Source organism: Pan troglodytes, chromosome 9 (assembly GCF_028858775.2).
Source record: "Pan troglodytes isolate AG18354 chromosome 9, NHGRI_mPanTro3-v2.0_pri, whole genome shotgun sequence".
Lineage (NCBI taxonomy): Eukaryota > Metazoa > Chordata > Mammalia > Primates > Hominidae > Pan > Pan troglodytes.
The window spans coordinates 83583559-83602255 of record NC_072407.2 but is presented as its reverse complement, the minus strand read 5'-3'; the positions used below and the strand labels follow the sequence as shown (position 1 = coordinate 83602255).

At 36.6% G+C, this 18697-nt stretch overlaps 1 protein-coding gene and 1 pseudogene across 3 annotated transcripts in view; one reads left to right on the top strand and one right to left on the bottom strand.

Annotated features, from left to right (window-relative positions):
• Positions 1 to 18697, top strand: part of TENM4 (teneurin transmembrane protein 4) — a 3006191-nt gene that overhangs the window by 81896 nt on the left and 2905598 nt on the right. The gene's annotated exons all lie outside the window — the stretch shown is intronic.
• LOC112204790 (NADH-ubiquinone oxidoreductase chain 5-like) lies at positions 10355 to 17571 on the bottom strand (annotated as a pseudogene).

The window sequence follows — 18697 nt, the reverse complement described above, 5'->3', positions numbered from 1 at the left end:
TTAAGCCTTATGATAATCTTATAGAGGTGGCATTGTAATTTTCATTGTAATACTAGCAAACTGGAGCTCAGAAAAGTAAACTTGTCAAAGATTATGCGGCTAGTAAACAGAAGAATTGAAATTTGAACCCAGGTCTCCCTGACTCCAGTTATCCAGACCAGCACACCTCATGATATCTCATACAGAAAGCACATGTAGAATACCACCTTCCCAGTTTAGATCTCTTCTTTTCTGCCTCTGCCTCAAGCAGTTTCACTCTGAAACATCAAAGAATGTCAGAGAAACCAGAATTTGAAGAGGACAAAATTGGTGTGGTGTTTGGAAGGCAAAAGCAGAGAATGAATTCTGGGAAGGCACCCAGGTGTCTACATTTTAAGAATAAATCTTACTTCGCACAATGGCTCACACCTGTAATCCCAGCACTTTGAGAGGCTGAGAGGATCACTTGAGCCCCAGAGCTAGAGATCAGCCTGGACAACATAGTGTGACCCTGTCTCTACAAAAAATGAATAAAACAATCTAGGGGTAGTGGTGCATGCCTATAGTCCCAGCTACTTGAGAGGCTGATGTGGGAGGATTGATTAACCCAGGAGGTCAAGGCTGCAGTGAGCCATGATCAGACTACTGCACTCCAGTCTGGGCAACGGAGCAAGACCCTGTCAAGAAAGAAAGAAAGAAAAAGAAAAAGGAAGGAAGGAAGGAAGGAAAGAAAATCTCAAACTGGAGAACGTTAACAGAGAAAGTGTTTCTTAAGGGAGTGTTGAAAGATTTGGGATGATTCAGTCAGTCAATGGACAAGAAGAAATGATGGTGTGTAGCAGGGAGAATATTTATGGTAAGAATGCAAGGAGCGAGAGGAGATGATTGGAAGCTGAGTGACAGGGCCCTGGGTGTGAGAAAGTGTGGTGCAATTGGCTGTTGCTTGGCCCTGCAGAAGACTAGGGACTCAGGTGACTCCTAAAGGAATGTGGTTGGTATAGAGGAAGGAGATGACTAGAAATGGGTTTTGAGTGTTATAATACTAGGTGTATTAGTCTGTTCTCATAGTGCTAATAAAGACATACCAGAGACAGGGTAATTTATAAAGGAAAGAGGTTTAATTGACTCAGTTCTACAAGGCTAGGTAGGCCTCACAGTCATGGCAGAAGGTGAATGAGGAAAAAAGTCAAGTCTTACATGGCAGTAGGCAAGAGAGTTTGTGCAGAGGAAATCCCATTTCTAAAACTATCAGGTCTCATAAGACTTATTTACTACCATGAGAACGGTATGGGAAAACCACCCCCATGATTCAATTATCTCCACCTAGCCCTGCACTGGACACGTGAGGATTATTACAATTCAAGGTGAGATTTGAATGGGGACACAGCCAAACCGTATCACTAGGTCTGGATATTTTCTTTAGGCAATGTCACATAACAGAGGCCTCAGAAATAGCGTGACACATCTACAACCATCTGATCTTTGACAAACCTGACACAGACAACCAATGGGGAAAGGATTCCCTATTTAATAAATGTTGTTGTGAAAACTGGCTAGTCATATGCAGAAAACTGCAACTGGACCCCTTCCTTATACCTTATACAAAAATTAACTCAAGATAAATTAAAGACATAAGACCTAAAACCATAAAAACCCAAGAAGAAAACCTAGGCAATACCATTCAGGACATAGGCATGGGCAAAGACTTCATGACTAAAACACCAAAAGCAATGGCAAAAAAAGCCAAAATTGACAAATGAGATCTAATCAAACTAAAGAGCTTCTGCACATCAGGGTGAACAGGCAACCTACAGAATGGGAGAACATTTTTGCAATCTATCCAGCTGACAAAGAGCTAGTATTCAGAATCTACAAGGAACATAAACAAATTTTCATGAAAAAACCAAACAACTCCATCAAAAAGGGGACAAAGGATATGAACAGACACTTCTCAAAAGAAGACATTTATGCAGCCAATGAACATGTGAAAAAAAGCTCATCATCACTGGTCATTAGAGAAATGCAAATCAAAACCACAATGAGATACCATCTCATGCCAGTTAGAATGGCGATCATTAAAAAGTCAGGAAACAACGGATGCTGGAGAGGATGTGGAGAAATAGGAACGCTTTTACACTGTTGGTGGGAGTGTAAATTAGTTCAACCATTGTGGAAGACAGTGTGGTGATTCCTCAAGGATCTAGAACCAAAAATACCATTTGACCTAGCAATCCGTTTACTGGGTATATACCCAAAGGAATATAAATCATTCTACTACAAAAACACATGTACACGTATGTTTATTGGAGCATTATTTACAACAGCAAAGGGTTGGAACCAACCCAAATGCCCATCAATGATAGACTGAATAAAGAAAATGTGGCATTTATACACCATGGAGTACTATGCAGTCATAAAAAAGGATGAGTTCATGTCCTTTGGAAGGACATGGATAAAGCTGTAAATCATCATTCTCAGCAAACTAACACAGGAACAGAAAACCAAACACCACATGTTCTCCCTCCTAAGTGGGAGCTGAACAGTGACAACACTTGGACACAGGGAGAACATCACACACTGGGGCCTGTTGGGGGGTGGGAGGTTAGGGGAGGGATAGCATTAGGAGAAATACCTAATGTAGATGGTGGGTTGATAGGTGCAGCAAACCATCATGGCATGTGTATACCTATTTAACAAACCACCACATTCTGCACATGTATCCCAGAACTTAAAGTATTAAAAACAAACAAACAAACAAAAAAATATACCTCTGAGTTTGACTGAGTTGTCAAAGAGTAAAATGATTTACCTGATGAATTCTTATTAAGAAATGAGGGCGAGTGTGCAGTGTAGATTCCAGAACTCTTAATGTGGATCTCAGGTTACACAATAGGGTAGAGTCAGTTTGTATGATAATAATAACAATAGATCATTATACCGTCTTCAATAAAGGGGAAAGAAGGACTCATACACTACACTACCTAAGTATTATTCATAAAAATATATAGTCCATATCAGGATCTGTAACCTGGAAATTAGATCTATAGTTACATTGTTTTATATAATACATTTATAATATCATGAAAAGGTAAGAAAATAGTAAAAATAACTAAATAAAATAAACTAATATTTAAGTGTTCATAAATTGGGTATGATAACATATTTACCTGAAAGTATAATGTTAATTATCTTGGGACTATCTCAGCATTATCCTTATTGTGTTGTTTTCTTATTTGCTTTCAGCTGTTTTTACATTTTTGGTTTAGTGGTGAAACTTTTTTAACACTTTTTATTAGGCGCTTGTATTTTTGTACTAGAGAAGCCATTTCCAATCCCTAAAAGTGTACATGCAAAAGCAAATACACATGAAACCCAGGGTTAGGTATTTTGTAATGCAGGGCAGCACTCTGAATAGGGAACAATTCATTCCACCAAAAAATGTCATGTATATCCAAAGCTAGGAGGAAGAAAGTCCTGTACTCTCTGGAAGAGTCACAGACTCAACTGGAGCATCCACATATATATTACATTTCAAGCTTTATGCTGAACTGAGGGTGATCAATTGGCTAATTCTGAAATCATAGCTGCTTGCTTGGGAAGGAAATTCTCTCTAGTATAAATATTAAATATGCCTGTAAATAAATCAAGGGGAATTAGCAAACAGTATTTGATCCCAAAATTTGTCCATTGCTTTATTGCTTTCATTATGTAAATGATAACTTTTTGGCAGAATATTGCTCAATAAGTGAGTAAAAATTTGAAGATATACACGGTTCATTGGCATATTGTGGGTACAAGTAATGCTGTCTGTCAAGTAAAAAGTTAGATTTGGGTTTTCTTATAAATGGTCAAGATATGTATTTTATTTGATCCAATGTCTATTTAATTTATGTTTGTATTATTAAAAGCAGCATGGAAGTTAAGGAAAATGACAAGGTTTGGATCTGGACTTGTTTGCTGCTTGTCTGACATTTGACCTCAGTATTCAGCCTACCTCCTCAGTTTTTAAAGGGGGACAATAGTGTCTACATTAGCTATAAAGATAATGTAAGAATATATATTATTTTGAACTAGCTGCTGGTTGTACTTGTTTTTTAACCATCCTAGTCACAGTGAAAATGAACCATCGTCAACAAAATATATTTTATATAGTCAAACTTTAAGATGTCTAATCCTGGATTTGGAAACATGCACTTGAAATTCACCACAAACACGGAGTTCAACATGTCGAGGTTTTAAATCAGAAATAAGCATATGTTCAGTTGGTTTTTATGTCTTTTTTTCTTTTTGAAAATTATATTTAGAGCATGTGTAGGTTTACAGAAAATTGAGCAGAAAAATACAGAGTTTCCATTCTTTCTCTCTCTCTTTCTCTGTCTCTCTCACTCACTCTCTCCTCCCCAGTTTCTCACATTATTAACATTTCACATTGGTATAGCCCATTTGTCACAATTGGCGAACAAATACTGATATATTATTTTAAACCAAAGTCTTTAGTGTATATTAAGGTCCGTCTTTCTGTTATGCCAGTTCCTGGGTTTTGCCAAATGCATAATGCCATACTCATACACAATAGTTTGAATGTCCTAAAAGTCCCCTGTTTCACCAGTTTGTTCTTCTCCTCTTCACTCTTATGCTGTCCCTGGCATTAACTGATCTTTTAATTGTTTCCATGGTTTTCCCTTTTCCAGAATGTTTATGATTGGAATCAAACACCATGTAACCTTTTCAGATTGGCTTATTTTACTAGACAATATGCACTCAAATTTCCCCCGTGTCTTTTTGTCATTTGATCACTCATTTTATTGCCAGATGATATTCCATTTCATTGACACACCACAGTTTATCTGTTAGTAATTGAAGAATATCTTGGTCATTTCCAATTTTTGGCTATTCTGAATAAAGCTACTATAAATATTTGAGTGGAATATTTTGTCTGGATGTAAATTTTTGTGTGGATATAATTTTTTTTCAATGGATTGAATGTTTGTATTCCCCCACTCCCCAACATTTATATGTTGAAATCGCACTCTCAATGTAATGTAATGACTTCAGGAGGTAATTTAGGTCATAAGAGTGGATTAATACCCTTATAAAAGACACACCAGAAGCTCTCTAGCTCTCTTTCCACCACGTGAAGATACAAGTCGGCAGCCTGCAATGCAGCCAAGGCTCCTCACCATGCTGCCATGCTGATCTCAGACGTTCAGCCTTCAGAACTGTGAGAAATCAGTGTCGTTATTTATAAGCCACTAAGTCTATGTTATTTTGTTATAGCTACCAGAACTGACTAAGACAGTTTTCAAACATTTAGGTAAAATCCTAGTAGCATGATTGCTGAATCATAAATTAAGACTATATTTAAATTTAGCTCTGTAAGAAGCTGCCCAATTGTCTTCCAAAGTTGCTATTGTTTTCCATTCCCATCAGCAATTAATGAAAATTCTTGTTGCTTCACATCCTTGTCAGTATTTGGTGTTGTCTGTGTTTTGGATTTTAGTCCAAAACTAAATGAAATGATATCTCATTTTTTAACTTGAAATTCCCTGATGACATATAATATTGTGCTACTTTTCATATGCATATTCACTATTTGCCAGCCTTCATTGGTGAAGTGTCTGCTCAGATATTTTGCCCACGGGGTGAGTTGGATTTTATTTTATATCAAGCTGAAATGATCCATAAATTCACATAGAACCTTATAGACCCAAGACTGCCCCATTTTAGACTCTGCTCTTGTGATTCCCTCTTCTACAGCATCATTTCCACCTTTATTTTCCTGGCTTACTTCTCATCCAATATTTTGTTCATGTTTTAACCCTGAAATCTCTAAACTTTCTGGTTATGGCCTTTCCTCCAGGGATCTTTATTTAACCTAGTGGGCATACCTAAAATTTAGAACTGAAATGGTGTTCTTAAAATTATCTTTTGAAAGTTCTTCTTCCTTTGCAGGAGTATAAGTTAGAAGGAGAGGGAGTGTATCTTACTTATCATTGACTCTCCAGAACCTGGCACAATGCTATGTATGAACTAGGAACTCCCATCTGATTTACTGCACTGAACTTAACTCGTTCTAAACCAAGTTAAAGAATATGCTGTCAACGTAAAATAATCTTGAGTTTTAAAGAATGATTTTCGCTTCAGAGATTCTGTAGTTTTCCACTTTTTATTTTACTTAAAATTAAGTTAATTTCTGAGGCAAAGTATATTCTCCATTATGGAAATGGCTTAACCAAGGCAGATAAATGCAAGACAACCAGTCTTAGCAATCAATTCTTATCTACTGAGAGAAAAATGCCTCCTTAAAATGCAGTATCTTCCCAATTCCTCCAAACTCTGAAGGACTATATAGTTTATCATAGCTGGATCCCCAACTGCCATGTTCTCCTAAGGGTCAAGGAATAGGTCTTTATTTCTTGAATCATTTAACACTGAAATAGAAAAGTCATTGAAAAACATATTAGGAGCAATGCTGAAAGGTTCTGTCATGTACTTCCTTTATTCTTTAACTTTATGGAGAATACATAGAAGCCTATGTCTGTGGGTTTGTAAGTCAAGGCAAGAACTTGCTGGGAAATACTGGCATTCTACATTATACTAAATGTTTTCATCATTGAAAGGCAATATAATTTAAAATAACTCTCAAAGTCCTAGTATGAATTTCCTACAAAACAATCTGATACAAGGATTTGTTTACAAGTAGTTCATTTGGAAGGAAATCTCAGAAAGTAGAAGTAAAGAAGCAGGATGAGTGAGAAAAAAATCAATTCTGTAACCAACAAATGGCAGTCTGTCAGGATCTCTGAGAAGTCCACAGAATTCTTCCTAGAATTGCCCATATGGCTGATGAGAGAATGCAGCTCTTAATTACTAGTGTGCTACTTCCATTGGTTGAAGGTGTTCTCTTGGGAATTTCAACTCTATAATTCTGGGCTCTGCTTGTATAGTAGCTTCTGGAAGTTCAGAGACATTCCTGGAGAAAACTGCAGAAAGAAAGACTGCTATGTTGGGTGACAATCAAGATAAGCCTGAGTTTGCATGGAAACATCCATGTCATTGGTAGATGAAGTCACATGGTGCCAGGGGATGTGATGCAGATACAATGGGTGTCTGATACAGCATGCATTACTTTTTATCTTTATAGAAAGCAAACATGTTTTAAACACCTTCCAGGGAAAGGGACATCTATTCCGTGGATTACCTCTTTGTTTAATCTTAGAAACTGAGGTTTAGAGAGGTTAAGTTAAGAGCTTAGAAGCCCAAGAATACAAAGTAGTAAAAATAGAATTTGAACTCATGTGTACTGACTATATGCCCAATATATTTCCTACAACTAAAGGCTGCTTTTTAGAAAGCTAACAAGGATTTGAATTTCTACAGGTATTCTATTTGTAGAAATAAAAATAATGGGAAGAAACCATCTCTTCTCCTGAAATTTTTTATACATAAAAAACTCATCTAATATACATTAATCCAGTACTTATCATATGTGTAGCACTGTGTTTGGCACTGAGAAGACAATAATTGAAAGTTATTGGTTATTTACCTATAGAGGCTCAAAATACTTTTGGGTACACATGCAGAGAAACAGAGTATTACAGGATATTGAAACAATGGCAAAGTTAGAGACATGCTGAGGGTGTTATAAGAATACATGGGAGGGACAAATGAATGTTTCCGTGGGAAAGGTCTCATTTTCTCCATAGTTTTGGAATCCAAGCTCATACTCTGTGGATCTCCTTGAGTTCCAGTGATGTAGCTCTGAGGCCTAGTCAGCCTTCAAATGCTTTCCAAATCTATAGTAAACAGAGTTTTTCTTATGATTTGCCCTCTACTTAAATCTCATTCCTTTTCCTAAAAGTGGCATTGCCTGCAGGTTTACTTGCCAGTTTCTGAATTGCTTTTGTCTCTCTACGCAAAGTAAAATTTCTCTGAAGAGAAGAATCATGTGTCACATGCACGGTATCTTCAGTGCCCAGCACAGGGCTCTCTGTCTTTTAAAAGTGCTTAATAAATAAACAGGGGATGAATGTAGCATGGTATATTAAAATATGTTACTGAATTTACAACTATGTCCACACTTGTTAACTGAATTGCTGAAAGGAGGTAATATTCTAGTTAATTCCAACCAGAAAAATGTTTGAAATAAAGTAGAACCCTATTGTCATCATAAAGACAGTTTGGAAATCATGTTCACTTAAGCTTCTTGGAAGCAGAAACAGGTAGGAGGAGGTAGTTTTATTTTACAGAAGGAAAAAAAAAAAAACAGCCTAAAAATATGTCTTCTCTGTATTCTAATGCTATTTTTTTCATGTGTTTGTAGTGATGCCGGTATATAAACAGACCTACTGCACTGCCATTCATAGGAAAATATAGCACATCCAAATATGTATAGTACATAATACTTGACTATGACAGTGATAATAAATGATGATGCTATTGGTTTATGTATTTACTATACTGTACAGTTTAAATTTTATTTTTATCTTTATGGATTTAAGGGGTAGAAGTGCATTTTTGTTACACGGATATATTGCATAGTGGTGATGTTTGGGCTTTTAGTGTGCCCATCACCTGAATAGTGTACATTGTACCCAATAGGTAATTTCTCATCCCTTACCCCCTTCCACCCCCAACCTTTTGTAGTCTTCAGTGTCTATTATTCCACTCTGTATGTTTATGTGTATACATTGTTTAACTCCCACTTACAAGTGACAACATGCAGTATTAGACTTTCTGTTTCTGAGTTATTTCACTTAGGATAATGGCCTCCAGTTTCATCTATGTTGCTAAAAAAGACATGATTTTATTCTTTTTTGTGGCTGAGTAGTATTTCAGGATATATTATATATTTATATATATATATATAGCAACAATGGCAAAGCTATATATTATTATATAATATTTTATATTATAAGCTATATATATATAAAATGTAAGATTGCATATGCAAACAAATAGTATCACCCTGGCTTCATGTGGGGTTGGATATTGAGAGGGTTGGCCAAAGTATAATTATCTGGGTCACTCAGGAGTTCAGGCAAAGATAGTACTAGAGTTATTAGAAGGAGGAGGAGAACTATTAAACCTAGAATATCTGTGGTTGTATTGTAGGGGTGGAAAGTGATTTTGTCAGAGTCTGATGAAACCCCTGAACTGTTGTTAGACCCTGTTTCATATGAGAATAAAAAGTGAACAGTTGCTAGAGCAGTAATGATGAAGGGTAAGATGAAATGGAAGGAGAAAAGTCATGTGAGGGTGCCTTTGTCAACTGAGAATCCGCCTCAGATTCATTGTATGAGGTCAGTTCCAATATATGGGATGGCTGAGGGTAGGTTTATAATTACTGTAGCACCTCAGAATGATATTTGGCCTCACCGGAGCACATAGGCTATGAATGCTGTTACTATAGTTGTGAGGAGGATGCTAATGTCAATATTTACGGTTTCTAGTTATATAATTGACTCGTAGTATAAGCCTCAGACAACGTGTAAGAAGAAGCACATGAAAAATATTGAAGCACTGTTAGCATGAAAATAGTGGACTGTTCAGCCATAGTTTACATCTCGGCTGATGTGAGCAACTGAAGAGAAGGCAGTTGAGGTGTCTGATGTATAGTGAATGGCTAAAAATAACCTTGTGATGATCTGGAGAATAAGGCAGCCACCAAGAAGTGAGCCAAAGTTTCATCATGTAGAAATATTAGATAGTATGGGAAGATCAATGAATGAGTAGTTAATATATTTTATTAGTGGGTGTGTTTTGCGGGTGTTGGTTATTAGTGTTCTTATAGTTGAAGTACAATGATAATTTTTCATGTCATTAGTCGTGGTTATAGTCCATGTGGGAATAATGGCATATGCTTTATTTTTATTAAGTGTTCTTTTGATTATGGGATTTGTAGATTTTTCTTAGAAACCTTCTCCTATTTATGGGGGTTTAGGGCTAATTATTAGTGGTGCTGTGTTGTGGTATTGTGTTGAATTTTGGTGGGGCTTTTGTGGGGTTAATGGTCTTTTTAATTTATTTGGGTGGTATGATGGTTGTCTTTGGTTATACCGCGGTGATGGCTATTGAGGAGTACCTTGAACCATGGCGGTCAAGTATTGACATTTGAGAGGCTTTACTAATTAGGATTATTAATAGAGTGGTGTTGGTTGGGTGAATAGTTGAGTACAATGGGGTGGTGGTCGCGATTGATTTAAATAGCGTAGACAGTTGAATAATTTTTGAGGGTGAGGGGGCAGGGTTGTTGTGTGAGGATTCTGTGGGTGTGGCTGCCTTGTACAGTTCTGGGTTTTGATTAGCGGTAGTTGCTGGTTGATCATTATTTGTTAGTATTTATCTTGCAATTGAAATTACTCGGGGTAATAGATTAGATAATTAAGAGTAGGGTTAGAAAGGATGGAATAAAAAAGAAAGTAGAGTTTAATTAGGCCTTTTTGAGTAGATATAGTGGTAATGGAGGCTGAGACTTGAGTTTGTGAAATGGTCTTTGGTGTAGACTTTTCTAGTCGAATTAGGTCTAGTAGAAGTGAAGCCAGATTTTGGCTTGTGAATGGGCTTGAGTAAGGGGTTCTATGGTGTATTGTGGCTAAATAGAAACCTAGTATATTGGAGAAGTTGAATGTCTGTAATGGGTACTTTAGTTTAAGGTTATTAGTTATGAGATTAAGCTCTATGGCTAGTAAGAGGCCTAAGGTGGTCACATCTAGGGCTGTAAGCTTTAGGTGGAGCGGTATAGTTGTTTTGGGGGATGAAGCAGGAATAATACTGTTGGCGATGAGGAATCTGGAGAAGATACTGCCGATTGTTAGGCACTTGAGTTAATCAGGAAGGGATTGTTTTCATTAATAATAATCAGAGTTGTGAAGTGGGGTTGTCCTATTAGAGCGAAGAAAAATAATACGGGCCCTATAGACAGCTGTTAAGGAGGTGGCAACAAGAGTAATAGAAGGGGATCAGGCATTGGTATATGATGTGTTTGTGGTTTCAATAATAAGGTCTTTAGATTAAAAGCCTGTAAGGAAAGGCATACCTGTAAGTGCAAGGCTGCCAATAATGAGGAGGAAGTGCAGGGTAAAGTCTTGAATAGCCTTCCTATTTTTCAAGTATCTTGTTCATCATTGAGATTATGGATGATGGACCCTGAACATATAAATTATATAGCTTTAAAAAAGGCTTGGATACAGATGTGAAGGAATGCTAGGTGTGGCCGATTCTTGCCAATTGTGACTATTATGAGGCCCAGCTGGCTTGAGGTGGAGAATGCTATGATTTTTTTTTTATATCATTTTGTGTTAGAGCACAGATTGCTGTAAATGAGGTGGTAACAGCCCCTAGACATAATGTAAACGTTTGAATTGATAGATTATTTTCTATAAAGGGTAGAAGCAGATGAACAGGAAAACTCCTGCTACAACTATAGTGCTGGAGTGGAGTAGGGCTGAGACTGGGGCTGGGCCTTCTATGGCTGATGGAAATCAGGGATGGAGGCTGAACTGAGCTGACTTTCCTGCTGCTGCTAAGAGAAGACTAATTAATGGAAGGGTGTGGGGGGTAAGGCTTAGAATATATGCTTGTTGAAGCTCTCATGTGTTGGAGGATAAGAGGAATCACGCTATCGCTAAAATAAAGTCAATGTCACCGATGCGGTTGTACAGAATTGCTTGGAGGGCTGCTGTATTAGCATCTGCTCGGCCGTATCATCAGCCAATTAGTAAGCAAGACATAATTCCTACACCTTCTCATCTGATAAAGAGTTGAAAGAGGTTGTTGCCAGTTACCAGAATTTGTATTGTGATGAGGAAAGTAAGTATTTGAAAAATTGATTAATGTTAGGGTCTGAGTTTATGTATCATATTCAGAATTCTACAATAGATCAGGTAACAAATACTGGCTACTGGGATAAACATTTTGGAGAAGTAGTGTAGTTTGAAGCTTAGTGAGAGTTTAAGAGTTTGGATTGTCATTCAGTGTCAGTTTGAGATGACTTATTGGCCTGTACATGTAAACATTGTTGTAGGGATGAGGCTAATGATGAATGTGCATGCGATAGATAATTTTCACATAATTTGGGTACGAACCTTTTTTGTAGAGGTTGGTTAAGATAGTAATAATCGGTAAGATTAAGGGGATCAGGGCTATTATGGAAGTGGAAAAATACACGTTTGTTACTTTTATTTGAAGTTACACCAATCTTTTTGCTTCCTGAGACCAATGGATACCTCTAATTCTTTAAAAGTTGAGAAAGCCATGTTGTTAGGCATGGGGGCGTGAGTTAGCAGTTCTTGCATAATTTCTTGGTAGATAAGAAGCTGCAGGATTCTATTATTAGGTTCACAATTTAATGTTTTGGTTAAACAATACCTACAGCATGCAAACTCCGTAATAATTTTAGACCTTAAGGATAATAGGAAGATAGGTCCAAGATGTATAAGTATTAATGTATTGTCTTGTGTAAAGGAAGGTTTAATATAGTTAATATAATATGCAAGTGTCCCTTATTGTGTTGTGATTAGCATACATAGGAAGTAAAGGGCTGTAATTAGTATATTAAGTCCTATAAGCATAAAAGTGATGTTTGATCAGGAGAATGAAGCCATAGTCACAAAGATTTCTCCTACTAGATTAATGGTAAGGCAAGGTTAGTGAGATTTGCTAGGAGTCATCAAGAGGCCATTAGTGGAAGCAGTGTTTGAAGGACTCGGGTAAGTAATATGATTCGGCTATGGACTCGTTTGTAGTTTGAATTTGCTAGGCAGAGCAGTAAGGATGAAGTGAGTCTGTGAGCAATTATAAGGGTGACTGCACCTGTAAAGCTTCAAGGGGTTTGAATGAGGACAGCCATGATAACAAGTGCTATGTGATTAACGCAGGAATAAGCAATAAGTGATTTTAGATTGGCTTGTCGCAGACAAGTAGAGCTTGTTATAACTATCCCTCATAGGAATAGTATGAAGAAGGGGTAGGCTATATGTTCTGTTAGGGGGCTGAGGATAAGGGTAAGCTATATTATACTGCAGCCTCCTAGTTTTAGGAGTACTGCTGCAAGTACTACTGAGCCGGCAATAGGAGCTTCTATCTGGGCTTTGGGGAGTCATAAGTGAAGTCCATATAGAGGTGTTTTTATGATAAAAGCAATAATACATGCTAATCATATAAGGTTATTGGATTAGGAGACCAATAGCTCTTGGGTGATAAGAATCATTACCAGCATATTTAGTGAACCTGAGGTATTTTGAGTATAAACAAGTGTAATAAGTAGAGGAAGGGACACTACTAGTGTACAAAATAAGAAATAGGAGCTGGCATTGAGGCTTTCTGGTCGGTTACCTCAGCAGCTGATGATAATTAGGGTAGGAATTAGTTTAGCTTCAAAGAGGATATAAAATATAATTAGTTCTGTGGCTGTGAATGCTATAATTTTAAAAATCTGCATGGAAATCAATATAGAAATATAGAGCTTTTTTCGTGGGGGTAATTCAATGAACAGGTGATATTGGCTTGCTAGGATTATAAGAGGTAGTAGTCAGGTTGTTAAGATTAGAAGGGGCGAGGTCACTGGGTCAGAAGAGAAGATTAATGAGAAGTCTGATGAGTTATTGTTGAATTGCATAAAAAATAGTAGGGTAATAAGACTGATGAGTAGGTTGTGGGTAGTCATGTTGATTCAGATTATAGAATCTTTAGAGAATGATGTCATTGGTAACAGTATACTTGTTGGAATCATGATTTTTAACATTGAAGTAAATTTAGATTTTGTATGTAATCTAGAGCATATGTATTGGAGATTGAAACTAGTAAGGCAAGGCCCACTATGGCTTCACAGGCAGCAAATACTAGGAGAATGATGGGTATTATAGATGCTAGAGTGAAATGTAAGTTTAAAGTTATAAGTATTTATGATAAATAATATTTATTTATACATTTATTTATAAATTTATGATAGTATTATGCCTTCTAGGCATAATAGGGGTTATATTAGGTGGCATCAATAGACTAATATTCCCAGCAGTGACAAGGTTTATGCTAATATAATATTGATGTAAATAGAAGGCACTTGGTAAATATGGTCTATAATAATCTAATGAGTCAAAATCATTTATTTATTTTGACTTAAACTACCAATTCAATTCAATCTGACCCTTTTAGGGTTCATTCATAAGTCAAGCCTAGGATTAAAACAGGAACTAGCAATAAGGGCTGTGCTGATTATTGTGTCAGGTTGTTTGTTTGAAGGGCTCATGGCAAGGGTAGTAGCAGAGTGATTTCTAAGTCAAAGAGGAGAAATATCATGGCTACTAGGAATAATTTTATGATGAAGAGGAGGAGGGCAGAGGTTATTGAGTCAAATCCACATTCATAGGTGCTTGATTTTTCTATATAAGTATTAAGTTGTGGGAGCCAAAATGTAACTATTATTAGTAATAGGGCCAGTAGGGGGTCAGTTACTAGGGCTAGTGTCAGGTTAATTACTCTCTTTTGGATATAATTGAAACTAATTGATTGGAAGTCAATGGTACTGTTTATACTAAAAGAGTAGGACCCTCATCAGTAGACAGAGATGTATAAAAATAGTCATACTACATCTACGAAGTGCTAATATCAGGTGGCGTCTTCAAAGTCAAAGTGGTGGTTGGATGTAACGTGGAATTTTAATTGGCAGAGGAGGCAGAGAGTGACAAATGTTGATCCAATAATAACGTGAAGTCATGCATGTGTATGTGAAGTTATGTATGTGTGTATGTGTATATATATATATGTCTGGGTGTGTGTATATAGACGTGCCACGTTTCCTTTATCCAGTTATCTGTTGATGAACTCTTAGGTTGATTTTATGATTTTGCTATTATGAATAATGATGTGATAAACGTATCAGTGCAGGTGTCTTCTTTATATAATTTACTTTCCTTTGCATAGATACCTAATAGTGGGATTGCAGGGTTGAATAATAGTTCTATTTTAGGTCTTTGAGAAATCTACATACTGTTTTCCATAGGGGTTGGACTAATTTACATTCCCAGTAACAGTATATAAGCATTCCATTTTCTCTGCATCCTCGCCAACATCTGTTATTTTTTTACCTTTTAATAATAGCCATTCTGACTGGAGTGAGATGGTATCTCACTGTGGTTTGGATTTGTGTTTGTCTGATTAGTGATATTGAACATTTTTTCACATGTTTGTTGGCTACTTGCATGTCTTCTTTTGAGAAATGTCTGTTCATGTCCTTTGCCTACTTTTTAATAGGGTTATTTGTGTTTTTTTTCTCTCTATTTGAGTTTCTTGTAGATTCTGGATATTAACCCTTTGTTGGATGCATATTTTGCATATATTTTCTCCCATTTTATAGGTTGTCTGTTTATTCTGTTATGATTTTTTCGCTGTGCAGAACTTTTTGATTTAATTGTTTTATGTGTCTATTTTTGTTTTTGTTGCATTTGCTTTTGATGTCTTAGTCATAAATTCTTTCCCTAGGCCAATGTCCAGAAGAGTGTTTCCTAGGGTTTCTTCTAGGATTTTTATAGTTTCAGGTCTTACATTTAAGTCTTTAATCCATACTGAGTTAAATTTTTGTATATGGTGAAGTATATGGGTCCAGTTTGATTCTTCTGCATATGGCTATCTAGTTTTTCTAGCACCATGTGTTGGATAGGGTGTCCTTTCTCCAGAGTAATATTATCCTTGAAATATAATTATACCAGGTAAAATCTTACTTCCTGGTGTTGCTTTGGAACAATGTATAACCAGCAACCTGAGTATTGAGAGAACTGGGCTCTAACTGTAAGATTGCCACTGGACAGCTGTGTAATAGACAGAATTTCTAACCTTTGCGTGTGAGTTCTTTCCTCATTGCTATTAAAGATTCAGTGATGTCTGCAGTATTTTCCACTTTAAAACAAAAAATATGATTAGGTTATTATCCTCTTTAAGGCTTTCTAATGTATCTAAATAACTCAGACAAAAGTAAATTAGTTTCTTTAGACTCTTGGAAATTGAATTGTTTATTTAATTAATAAATTGGATTTGAAAAAAATGTACATGTTTTGAGACAGAACATTCTGAAAATTTAAAAACATTTAGCTGTTCCAACATAATGCTAGAGAATATTTAGTCCCCCTGATGTACTTGGGGCTTAATCTATGCCTTGCATGCAGCAGGAGCATAAGCTACAGAAAGAGTTGTTTGCCTATCACTCATGGCCACTCTACTATTAGAATGATATAGGATCAAGCTATTCTCCTGCTCAGAATCTTTTGTTGGATCCTCTTGCCTAACAGCGTTTTACAAGCTGTGCTATACATTAGTCTGGTAAGACTTTCTTCCTTATGAAAATAAACTCATTTTTCCACATTCAGGTAAGTTTGGGAAATGCTGTACTTAATACCTTCCCTTAGAGAGTCACAATAGACACTAACTTAGAGGCTGTGAGAAGCCATGAAATTCAGGCACTTGTCTTGTCTTCCCCAAACTTCTTATTTTTCTTTCTTATTATTGGAAATCTGGTAATGTTTCCATATAAAATAATAGACTTCTTTTTAGTAAGTGGCCAGGTAAGCTTGTCTTGGCCAAGAAGATTTAAGCATAGTTGATGGGTAGAGCTTTTGGGAAAGAAAAAAAAGCTTTGGAAAGGAGGATCCCACCGTGTGCTTTCATCCTAGCATGCTCCCTTATACTTTCTTCTTATCTGGAACACAGACAAAACACTTAGAATAGTCATCTTGTGACTATGAGCATGCAACCTGAATTGTTGTGATAGGAGAGCAGAAAGGTAGAGGACCCCACATCCTTGCATAGCTGTCTAGACCAGAGTTCCTCCCACTGAACTACTTCTTAGGCCAGAAGAAGTAGACCACTTATTAAAGTCACTAATTGTCAGGTGTTCTTCTATTTGTGACAAAAACATTTTTAACGGTTACAACAGGAATTTATTACTTTTTAAACTCAAGTAGGATTTTCTGGAAACATTTTCAGCAATGCTCTCTGTTTTGGTTTTCTATTGCAGCTATAACAAATTACCAAAAACATAGAGGCTTAAAATAACAAAAATCAATTATCTTACAGCTCCAGAGGTAAGAAGTCTGGCATGGGTCTCATTGGGCTAAAACCGAGGTTATCAGCAGGGCTGTGTTGCTTTTTTGGAGGCTCTAAAGAAGGATTTTGTTTTCTCATCCTTTCTAGTTCCTAGAGGCAACTGGCATTTCTTAACTCATGGCCCCTTCCGTCATCTTCAAAGCCACCAAAAGTGAATCTCTTTCAGGCTTGTTCTGTCCACATATCTCTGTCTCTCTGAACACAGCTGGGAAAGGTTTTTAGTTTTTTCACGTCTCATATAGTTAGATTAGTTCTCTCCAAATAATCCAGGACACTCTCCGCATCTCAAGCCTTGTAAATCTAATCACATCTAAAAATTCCCTTTTGCCATATAGAGTAAAATATTTACAGGTTCCAAGGATTTGGAAGTGAACATCCTTGGAAGACATTACCACACCACCATATAGGAAGCCTATACTCCTTAGCACCATCCAGTAATTTATGGTCTGATTGTAATGGCATTTTACTACTCACCTTTTCCTCCTCACTATGCATTTCTGCTTTCTTATCACATAAACCATTATGCCATGATCTATCCCACTTTACTTTTTGGCTAAGTCGCAAGTCTACTCCTTACCTTTTCAGGGTCTAGGGAAGCAACAAAACAGCAGTCCACTTACCATATGTCTACACAGTTAAACACCATGAGATATATCAAACTGTTAAACAGGTTCTATCTTCCCCCTCTAACATATATACCTTGAGCATGGTTTTGAAGGTCCAGTCCAAATTTATAATTATCTTTTTCTATCAGAATTTTATTTCATAATATGACAGCACAGGGACAAATAACCCCAAACTCTAACCCCTTGTTCAAGTGTTACAGCTCACACATCTAAACAACCCAGGTCATATGTCCAAGGTCCAGTTACATGCCCTGCAAGCAGCCACCCCTTGGTCACCAAGCAGTAGTACAGTTATGACAATTGTGGTACAGTCTGCACTTCTAGAGCAGAGGTGGAAAAGAGGCCTGTGCATTTTCTGGAGGCAGATAAAAGACTGTGCAAGAAACTCTGGTGTTCATATCTGGAGCATGTTCTTGCAGGTTGAGTGTGAGCTCTGTATGGGGAGTGTTATGACCTGAGGAAGGATGGGGATAGACCCTGTAAAGTTCAGGACTTTGGCCACAAGCTCCTCTTTCCTAGGTGTGAACAAACTCGTGCTTATTTGTCTAGTTCAAGATTCTACTGATTTTCATATTAATATAATTCATTTCTTAAAATCCACCAAATTTCTTAAACATTTTGTAAGCATTTTGGTGATTCTTCTTTCTCATGCAAGGTAGAAAATACTATTCGTTTTGCAGAACTTAAATCTGCTTTTAATAGTAATAGCACATATATGCCATACAGCATATATATGACATATGATTATACAATATAGATGAACATTTAATATAAATATTTTATAATATTAATAGTATATATAATGATGTCCTAATATTTATTGAAGGCATTTCAAATGCCATACACTGTGTTAATCAACTGATAAATATTATCTGATGTATTGCTAGAATCACATTTATTGTATTTTATAATTACATATATGAGTGTCTCTTTACCACAGGGACTGTGTTCTCTTCCTCTCTTTACCTTCAGTAGCTAAGAAGTGCTTAGCACAT